The following is a 10,805-nucleotide window of genomic DNA, read 5'->3' on the forward strand; positions in this document are numbered from 1 at the left end:
TTTCGACCAAAACAGGCGCAGCTTGATGACATCATCAACATGCACTATCGCGATAGAGCGGTGTAGTCAAAATCTCTATCGTTGGCCAAATTTATATTGTTTCTATCGTATATCGTTTATATCGCCCACTCCTAACCAACACACACACAACTGCCACAGAGCCAGCGTTCTGCGTGAACAAGCAGGTGGTTCTGAACAAACAACAGGTGTTTGAAATGAAAAAACGAAGTAGCAGTAGCAGGCAGTGATACATGTTTATGGTGGAGTGCAACAACAAAGACTCAACTCAATGGGTGGAACATGAATAAGCACTATTCACCTTTCTTTTCCCCCTCTCTGCTCATTCTGCTTCTTTTCCATCTATAAAAACCTCTAAACCCTGTCGTAGGCTCCCTGCGCTGGCTAAAAATGGCATGGCTGGAGCTGAGTGACCTCACCCTGACCATGAACTTCCCCTCAAAGAAAGGTTTATTTGTGGCTATGCATTTATCAGGGGAGAGGTTTAACCTGAGTCTTGCATATAACCACAAAACATTTGGTAATAGTCGTCACCCCTGTAAAACACGGGCAGCACATCAGTATTTTGAGGCTTGATGGGCTCATCATTAATCTGCTGAAGAGAACATGATGATGCAGCCAGTGGGAGGGCACATATCTCATGCAGCTATTGGTAAGGGCTTGCTCCCTGACAAAAGAAGAGGCTATTAGCAGGTGAAGAGGTTTGACATCTTCATGAAGCTCAGGCCCATAGCAATTAAACTGTTATTACAATGTCAGTGATTGTGCTATAGGCTATCACACTTGCACTGTCCCCAGATATATACAGAGGCAGTAATTTGATCTAAGCAATTAGAGGGTGATAGCAATGCTTAGACCAAGTGCGGCTGCACTTCTGCTCCTCCTGTCCCATTTTTATCCTGCTCAGCCCCTCCCTCTCCAGGGCCCAGCCATCAGTTTCACTCCCCTTCCCGTCTCTCTTTCTCTCACCCCTGAGTCCTGTCTCATTGACCATACTCGTCTCCCTGCATTCCTGTCTTAGTCTCTCTCATGTCTACTTGCTTAAGACAGTTTCTGGGAGACATTTCTCTCATTAATTGTGTAACCCCTCCTCTTTCTGTCTTTGACTACACGTGAAAAGGCTTCACTACACTAAGACTTTTCAAAATGTGACCGTCGCTTCTGATAAATGCAGAGATCAGCTGCTTTGCCTCAGAGCAGAGTTACGATAACTTCTGCTGTTTTCCTTTCAGCCTTAAAGCTCGACCCTGTAGTTTGATTCTTATGAGGATTTGAGCACCAAGGTCAGATCTCAGACATCCTACAGCTGACATTCCCGACAAAATTACACAACGTTCCTCAACATTTAGTGTCCTCCGTGTGTACATTATCCTAGATTCACAACTGCATCACCTCCACCTCAGAGTCATGTCACTCATTAATCAACTGTTTTAAGGCATGAGTCTTAAGTTTGAAGTTGTCTACACAGCACAATTCAGTTATAACACCCTGCACAAAGTTAACCAAATAACTGAAAATCATTGCAATGACAAATTTACGAAAATAATAGCATCAAAAGCAAAACATCTTCAAAAACAAATTTTTAGTTAACATGTAAAGCTTCCTTCACTTCACGTTGTTCGCACAAAGCCTAGATACCAGCAGGGGACTGCTTGGCAACCACAAGGAAGTCTGCAGGGAAAAATTCCCCAATGAATTGGTCACACAGAGGTACACAACGCTGAACTGAAAACCTCCTTCCAATTGTTTTTGTCGTGTAGTTGATTGCTGTGGTTGCCCATACCTTGCATGGAGGACACCAACTTATCTGCAAACACTCGCTAACTACTCGCTAAGCGAAACTGTGAAAGAGTGACACAAACTGGAACCAGAGTCGATTAGTTAATGTTGGATAGTGGCTGTTTGCAGACAAATCAATGTCTTACACTGTTCCAACTGAACCATTTGCAATGTGAAATAAATACTCATTTTTTCTGTAGCTACTAGAGGTTGCCAGATGGTCACCAGCCAATCTCTAGGCCTGTGTAACTGGAGTCTTTTCTGGGATTTACTGACCATAAAAGCAGGAGCAATTGCTACTTAATGTCAGACTGTTCTAGACACCAGACAGGAATATTTGGGTTAGCAGGAGCCTTTAACTTCTTGCACTCAGCTAGCATATAATGGACCAGTTAGTCATCTAACAGGAGATTGCACAAACTGATGTAAACCCACAAATTTACTACGTAAGGACTGCAACAAACCTGCATGATGTAAACAAAGCTAAGACTGAATTTCAAATTATAGCCCCTTCAGACTCATTGAGACTCTGTTAAAGTAACCACAGTCCGCTGCATGACTCTCACATATAACTTAATAATGTTTAATGTGTTTACACCTTTTCAGGAAGTAGACAGAGGTGCAGGAAGGCCAGTATGACATGGTCTGGGGCCAGGTGATGAATGAAGACTATAAGCATGCGATCTCCACATTAACACTTTCTTTCATGGCACACAACCCGATGAAAAAATGACACAATCTAAAAATAGTGTTTCATTTTGACTAATCTTATCTCAGACTGTTTGATCACACCTCATTGTACTTCATCAGCTACAGAAAGTTGGAAAACTGGAAACTTTTTGCAATTGTAGACCAAGAACTAAAAGGTCTAAACATAAAACTATAAACTGTTTTTCCACAGCGTGTCCTGACCTCTGGACCTCAGCTACTTAATTAAGGGAAGTCAGGAGCTCGTCAGCCTGCTTGACTGGTCTGGTCCCATTCTGTCAGTCGGCTTGTCTAGGAACCTGATACACGGTGGTATAGATAAGAGGGCAACTAGGGCTGAGCATCCCACTAAACCAGAACTAATACTGGTTTTTCTAGCCATTTCTTGGTAACACTCTGTGGTTTCATTTGCTTTGTAACACAGTTCATGCTCTCTTCAATATTTCCTTGGATCAACACTTTTTCCTTTCTTTAGTTTCTTATCACACCTTCCTCGTGGACGCCAAACTAGGATGTAAAAGGTCAATTTCGCTCAGATTTTTTGGGGAATATTTACAAAGTATTAGAAATCAATAACATGTCCAAGTAATTCTCTGTACCCTCAACCAGATGTTCAGCTTTACGTGACACATAACTAAACTGACAGAATACAGAAGGGTCCCCGTCCGTCTGCTTTCTGAGAAACAGCTTTAAAATGTTGAAATCTTTCTTTGAGGTGACTTGAAAAAGTGCTGAGGTCCTGGTGGATGTTATACAAAGCTTTATGTAAGATAAGGACAAGTGCAAACAAAAACTACTTCATACAGATTACAACAGGCTTTTGAAGCATCTCTGGTCAGAGCAACACAAATGTTGTTCAGTGTGTGTCAGAAATACACAGTCAGGCTTATATTTGACTGGACTAAGAGATTTAATAAAGCTAGGTTTATACAGGCATATAAGAACAAATCAGAGATTAGCAAACACAGAACACCTGATTATTCTTCAAAGAGCTGACAGTCACCTGGAAATGTACCCGATCACACTTTGCTGCTGTTGTGTTTCTCATAGGTTTGACAGGAGAACTGGGCACTAAAACCTGCTTTAAAAATGTACTTGATTGATGTTGTTTACTGGTATCCCCACTTTTCACTTCACTATCACATCACTGAATGTGGCCCAGGACAGGCTGTGCTAGAAATGTGCTGCCAGTGTATGAAGGTGAACTATGGTCCTGTATTTGGGCCAGCAGAGATCATAGGTCAACTTGCCAGCGTGAAAATGGCACTGATAGTAGCGAGTCCAATTTCAAAGCAGCAACTTGACCCTCTTGTGTATGCTTGACAAGTCAGGGTAGTTTCAAGAGCATCTCATCTTGTGGCCTGCGCTCCTCGCTGAGTGACAGGCTCAGGAGGGTGTGCATGCGCCATGTGTGTCAGCATTAGCCGAGTGAGCGATCTCTGTGTCATCATCCTCTGCCGCAGTAAGCAAGCTGGCAACGCCTACTTGGTGCCCACTTGACAAAGGCCTCGGTTGGCACCTGTCAGTCAGTGAGCAGCCAAGTGTGGCGCCCTCCATTAGCCTGGCTGACAGCCGTGGACCTGGGGCATCACTCACTCCTTCCCTTTATCGGTTTTACACTACCCTGCCAGCGCTTGCTAAGAGCCTTTCAGCAGCACATGGCCGAGTGCATGAATGCTAACACACACGCATCCTTGCTAAGAGCCATCCACCTTGGACTGGCAGAAAGTGGTGCGGAAAGGCCATCACATCACCATGACAACTTAGACCAACTCTGACATCTGCTCCCCACTGTCACACCATCTTTTCAGGGCATCTTTTTATCCATCCCTTCATTTCCTCCTTCACCCGAGTCCCTCTTGTCTCGCTCAAAGGTCCATGGTTAATTCATGTAGTACTTGGCTTTGGGAGTAGTAGCCAGTAGCTAGTCGTTTCACTGATTCAACTTGGCCAGGCTTCAAGGTTGAAGAAAGCATGCCTTCTTTTCTTTGGTGTAGTCTTTAAAGGATTAAAGATAAAAAGATCTTTGATCTTTAGTTAAAAATAATCTATGTGGCCTAATTAGGTTAAAAAAAGGTCTCTGCAGCTGTCTGACTTATGCTCCTGTATTTGCTTCGGTGGTCGTAGCCACAAAGGTAACGTCCAATCAATCCTTGGCTTTTCAAAATTCATATATGCATACTTCACTGCATGGCTGACAACGTTGCATCCCCACAGCTTTCCATGTGAATCGATACGTTTCATTGGACAGTTACTATCTCAGACCTTAATGTGAGAGCTTACAACACATGCTAAGGCCCCACTGTGACTGTGTAACTTAAACAGTCATGTTAGCGTCAGTGGACAGTGTGCACTTTGAAACAGTGTAGCAACCCGAACACAGATGTAACCAGTGTTTCCCACAGATCTAGTTTCTATTTGTGACGTATGTACACATGCATTTACAATTTCTACACCACAAAATTAGCCACACAGACACACACACTACAGTCACAGTCACCAGCTGCAGTCCAACAACTCCACCTCTAAAAGTGGAGTTAATCCAACCATGGGAGGCTCTCTAAGAAGCAGCTGAATGATATCAAGCACCTCCACAGCAGTAACCTGGTCAGCATGCTAGCTGGTGAGGAAACATGAGATGGGAGCAGCTGGTGTTTGCTCACAGCAACAGCAAGTCACTGCACAGAAATAAAAAGATCAAGGTGTCAGTGTAGGTCATTTTCAGTTGAACAGAAGGCATAAGCAAATATATGTAGCCCTAACCCCTAACCCTAACCCTAACCCTTACCTGCTACACTACTTAAACTACCTAAACTACAGTCGAATGATATAAAACTATAAAAAGGAAGCAGATACTGAAAGTACTCAAAAATAGTTTGTTTTAAATGTTTCTGAAAAGATATTTTGGCTTCCACAATGTGTCATCACAGCGTGTCCAATGGCATCACTTCAATAAGTAGTTCAAGTGTGTATTTAAGTCTACTCTGTGTGTATGTGAGTGTGTCCCAGCCCTGTCCTGTCCGATCGATGGGAATATGTGTTAATGAGTGTTTACTCCACAGCTGACTGGACCGTCAGGGTCCAGGGCTAACCTCCTCCGTCTGCTGCAATTACTGATGCAATACATCCTGCTCACTGCCGCACATACACCTGTATGCATACACAGAGAAACAGAGAAACGCACACACAAACAGACACCCTTCAACCCAGTGAAGCATGAAACATACAAATATCAGATTCACCTTCACCACCCAACAGATTAGTTTCATTGTGCTCAACGGATTTTATTTTATACAGCAAAAATAATTAAAAAGAGCACTATATATACACAGTTTCACATTAAATGTATATATTGTAGTGCTAAACTTAGAAAAAAACCTATTTTTCAAATTAAGTAAATAAAATGTGAAGGTGTCAGTTTCTGTATCTACAACCATCTCAGCTCCTGTGCCTCTGAATCGTAGTCAGAGTCCCTTTCAGTGTGTGCGTGTGTGCGTGTGTGTGTGTGAGAGTCAATTTTGGGAGCTGGTGACAGAGAGAAGGGAGGAGATAAAGCAAAGTGAGAAAACCTGATAGGATCACAGAAAAGAAGAAGGAAATAAACGGTGTGTGCACGTGTGGAGAGGTTAGCTACATGAAGAGCTGTCAGAAGGAAACCCTGTTCAGGTGTAGATCTGTGGACTCAACCTGTGGGTTATAGCAGAGCACATCTGTATTTACTGTGTCAAACAAACTCAAAACCCTATAGGTGTGAAACTGTTAAAGGCCGTGAGAATGAAAGGAAGCAAATGTTCACTGGCTTCTGCTCCTCCTTTATTCTGATTCTTCATATTTACCAGCTGTCTACCCAAAAGGTTATCGCTAGCCATTACCATTCAGCCCCGCTGAGGTCTGGCCCTCGGCACCCAACGGCACAGTGTAAATGTCAAAATATGGACGGCTCAGTGGCTGTTCTGGCCATAAAAATGAGAAGCTGCTGACACATGCCTGCCTAAGGGAACATCTCTTGGTTACAACCATCTCTGCAGGGTTTAAAGCCCAGACTGGTACTACCAGAGGAAACAAGCATTCAAACCGCTGCTTTGTTTGGTTCTAAAAAAGCTATTCTGTGTCCAAGACGTGGCTCATATGTCGCTTAGAGTTATATCAGTGTAAACTGACGAATGAGAATTCCTAATGTTTCCATATTTGAACAATAAAAAGGTTATTCTGACATATAAGGACAATTATATAAGGTCAACTCCTCGGCCTGCTGACTTGTTTGGAGTTGGGCTCTGTCCATTGTTGGTTTACAATGAATTAACAGTTATTGGGAAGCTTTAATTTCCCTTACAGTGGGATACAAAGCTGTTGTCAACTCTGTTGCATGCTCTGCTCCATCACTCACACACAAAACTCTTGGTGAGTGAAAGGGAAACCAAAGCAGTGTGAACACTAATGAGGAAACTGCATAAGAATTGGTCTGACGAGAGCATAAATGCCGATCCCTACTGTGGATACACCAGGATAGTAGGATATTACTAGAGAGCTAGAAATGCACATGCATCTTAACATAAATGCATCTAATAACCAAGAAAAACAGGGCACTGGTTTTGTAATGAAGGCAGAAGGCCTGGACTTTGAAAGGTGGAAATTTCCCGGGAGAGAAAGCACTGGTTGAATCCAATTTCCCTCTAGATTAACCGACCGTTCACACAAATTATAATTCAAGGAGACCGATGTGATTAGGAAGAGCTTATTCTTTCTTGTATGGCAGTTTAACCAAGACCATCAACAACAAGTAAGGACAAAAGTGGCTCGTGTTGACATCACAAATGTTTGTCCATAACTCAGCTGTACATTTTTATTACAGCAAATTGCCCCGTGAATCAAGAGACGACAGGAGACCGGGTACAAACTATCAGCACACATACGTCACAGTTCGTTTTAAAAGTATTTGGATAATAGAAGAATATTTAGTCATTTATTTCCACCACAGAGGATTTTGAATCAAACAATGCAGATGTTAAAGTGGAGATGTTCAGCTGTTTCAAACTTTTATGCAGAACATCTCATTTTCAATGTCAGTGGACAAACTTACATACTTTGTAATATAAGGATCATTTTTAATAATTTAATGAATCCCTTGCAATGATGGCCTTAGAGCCCAAAGAAGAAGCGATTTACTGCAGACACCTTCTGTTGGTGCTTGTTGTTCGCTGCACCTGCAGCTTTGCATTGTAAGCTTTGGTTCATTATCCATTTTCACTGGGAAGCATCTGCAGCATCGGGTGTTGACTGGTCTGTCTGGCACAGCCCCGCCGCTGGAACGAGACAATTCTACTACAACAGCAAAAGCAAGACGCAAGTGACCAGAGCTCTTTGTGTTACTCGTGCACGAGGGAGAGAACAGTGACGAGCGCCGTTCCTGCCACTCGAACCCCAGTCGCTCTCAGCCAGCTTCCCCCGTAGCACTGCTCTCTATTGAGGTTACATGAATATGCATACGTTCATTAACATATGACGTCTTACACAGGCATACATGTGAACAATGAGTACCGTCTGTGTGTGTGTGTCAAGATGTGACCCTGCGAACGACTCCCCAAAGCTGGTGCTAGGAGCCCAGCGGTCCACCTAAACAAAGGGCTCTTATACTTAAACAGACACAGAGTAGGTGTCCTCCTGTACCACAAATCAGTAAGAGGAGGTACGACCTCTCTCATGACCTTAAGGTGTGTGTGCATGCCAGAGTGCTCTGGGAGGCACACGCAGTCTTTGCAGACAGCTAAGGATCAGACCTCTATCATTATGCAATCGATTATTAAACTCTAAGCATATATGAGTATATATATGTTTCTAAGCATAAATGACAATCCAACAATATAAACCTAACAGGTGTAGCTCTGTACTCCCACAACAATGATGTGGTGTCCACTAAGATCTTCTAGTTAGGTAGACTTTAGGTGCTGCTGAGCTTGCCAATGAAACTAAGACACTGGGAAGCTAGAAAACTAAACTGGGAATCAGAGCTAGAAAACTATAAAGGAACATGGAGGGAAACAACACACAGCACGGTGAGGGTGCGACGCGACAGCAAGCAGGGGAAGACTGAGGACTAACATACACAAGAGGATGGGGAACAGCTGGGACAAATCAGACCGTAAGCAAAACAAGACACACTGCACACACAGCAGGGACTATCAAAATAAAACAGGAAACACACAACAGGCACAGACTTGGCACTGAACAGAGGGAAGACGGATTACAGGGACTGGAGTAACAAACTGTGACATGAGACACGACTGACTGGGGGACATGAAGATAAAGAAAAACCAAAAGACTAGTAACGATAAACCACGATGAACTCAATGATTAATAACAACACAAAACACCGGGTCACCAACCCAGGATGTGACAAAGACTTCCAGTGGAAAGCTGCTAAATGTGTCATGAAATTTTGAGGCACTTGTCCAAACATTTATGGCTCTGTCTGCATGTGTGATCTGAATCTGGTCACACTTGAGGTGCGAACAAACCCAACATGCAGCGTGCTGACAGTGAGTGTAATGCAGCGGTTTTCATCATGCGAGTTGCTGTTACTGTCCCTCATCAGTAAGAGATCAAGGTGCAGTAACCATGTCATGGTTTCAATTTCATTTTCCCAAAGAGTCATAAAGACAGCGATAAAAAATTCAATTAAAGGAAAAGTAAATAAAGGTGATTCAACCTCTTGTGCATGACGACCTAATGGGCAGCTTTGTTTGTGTTATCAAATTACAGGTCAATATACACACTTCAGATTATATAAGGGGAACCGAGCTCATGGACATGTAATTGCTGTTTATTGGCTGCTGTAAAATGAAATGAAAGTGTACACTAACCAAACCGGCCACTATTGTTTAAGTCAGCAGCATCAGCTGGAAAGAAAGAAAGACGTGGATGGATATGCAGTTGCTTAGAGGATACATATACGGGACATTTAAGTAAACAAAGCAAACAGCAAAGGGAAGAAAGCCATGCTGAAGGTCCACATCCAGGCATGCTGACGCCCTCCTGAAGGCAAGCAGTGACCCACAGAGATCTTTCATTTTTGTTTCACTCCGTTTTGTATCTCTGTCTGTCGCTGTTTTCTCTCCTTCTCTTACTCGCACTTACAAAGGATTTACATCTTAAATCTGTGCTCATGCAAAAAGAAATTCCCGCTCCTAATTACCAAGCAATTTATTTACAAAGGAGAATACTCTCATTTGCATAATAATGACAGAGGGACTCTCGCAAGAGTTTTAAACAGTTTGTTGAAGGAGCCAAAGGAAACCAGTTAGAACCAATACACCTGCACAGTCCCATTACATTCTTCAGCATGGAGCCAGTCTATGCTCAATAAAGTGGCCTTGTGTGTTTAAAGAGGTTTACGTCAGCCCTAACAATCGAATCCCTAACAATGTAAACTGTAGAAAGTGTGATTGTGTTTTTGTTTGTTTGTTTAAATGTTAATAGTGCAATAAAACAAAGAAAACTGAGCCTCTGCCCTCGTTGGTTATATTGTCTAATTATACAGACTTAGCCCAGAGAAACCTGTGTGCTGTAATCTAATCTTACGTAACATGAATAACATTTTGAAAATACAAAATATCTATAAAATAGCTCTACAGCACTTTATTTAGTGAAAGCAAAGCTTTTCTTTTTATTCTGTAAAATAATACAATTAAATATGGTTAAGTACTGGCATTGTGAGCTAATTAAAGAAGACATTTTGGCACACATGGGAACAGCATAAAGTATACCACTGTGAAATGTCAGGAAGGTTTAAAAAACTACTAAAGAATGCTGTTTACAATCAGTCATGCAAATTATTAATTGAATACGTCTGGTGCTCAAACTTCCAGTAATGCCAAACTACATCACAGAGAACCAGGTGTGGGGAGGGAGCACCCAGTAGCTACACCTTACCCCATTGGGACCAGTTGGGTGAAGGCTGAAGCGACATGAGCTCACCCTCTTGTGGGCTCGTCACCAGCAAAAGGCACTGCAGGGATCGAATGCAATGTGTGTTGGGCAGAATCAAGGGTAGAGGGCCTGGTGGTCCAGTCGCCAGATGTTGAAACCAGCTGTTTGGACATGGTGTAACTTCTCTGGTGAGGAAGGAGCCTGATGTAATGCGTGAGGTTGATAAATACCAGCTAGATAGAGGTGGTATAACCAGTGTTGGGTAAGTTACTTTAAATTAGTAACTTAGCCTCAATAGCCTGGAAAGGTGCTAACCGCTAGGCTAACTAGCAACAAGATGCCTTCCCTCTCCACAGATGACTACCACAGCCTCC

At 42.7% G+C, this 10,805-nt stretch overlaps 1 protein-coding gene across 1 annotated transcript in view; it reads right to left on the reverse strand.

The window, feature by feature from the left end:
• kcnh2b (potassium voltage-gated channel, subfamily H (eag-related), member 2b) overlaps positions 1–10,805 on the reverse strand; it is a 269,175-nt gene that overhangs the window by 159,444 nt on the left and 98,926 nt on the right. The gene's annotated exons all lie outside the window — the stretch shown is intronic.

The sequence above is a fragment of the Pundamilia nyererei genome, unplaced genomic scaffold (genome assembly GCF_000239375.1).
Source record: "Pundamilia nyererei isolate P.nyererei 1_Seehausen unplaced genomic scaffold, PunNye1.0 scaffold00191, whole genome shotgun sequence".
NCBI lineage: Eukaryota > Metazoa > Chordata > Actinopteri > Cichliformes > Cichlidae > Pundamilia > Pundamilia nyererei.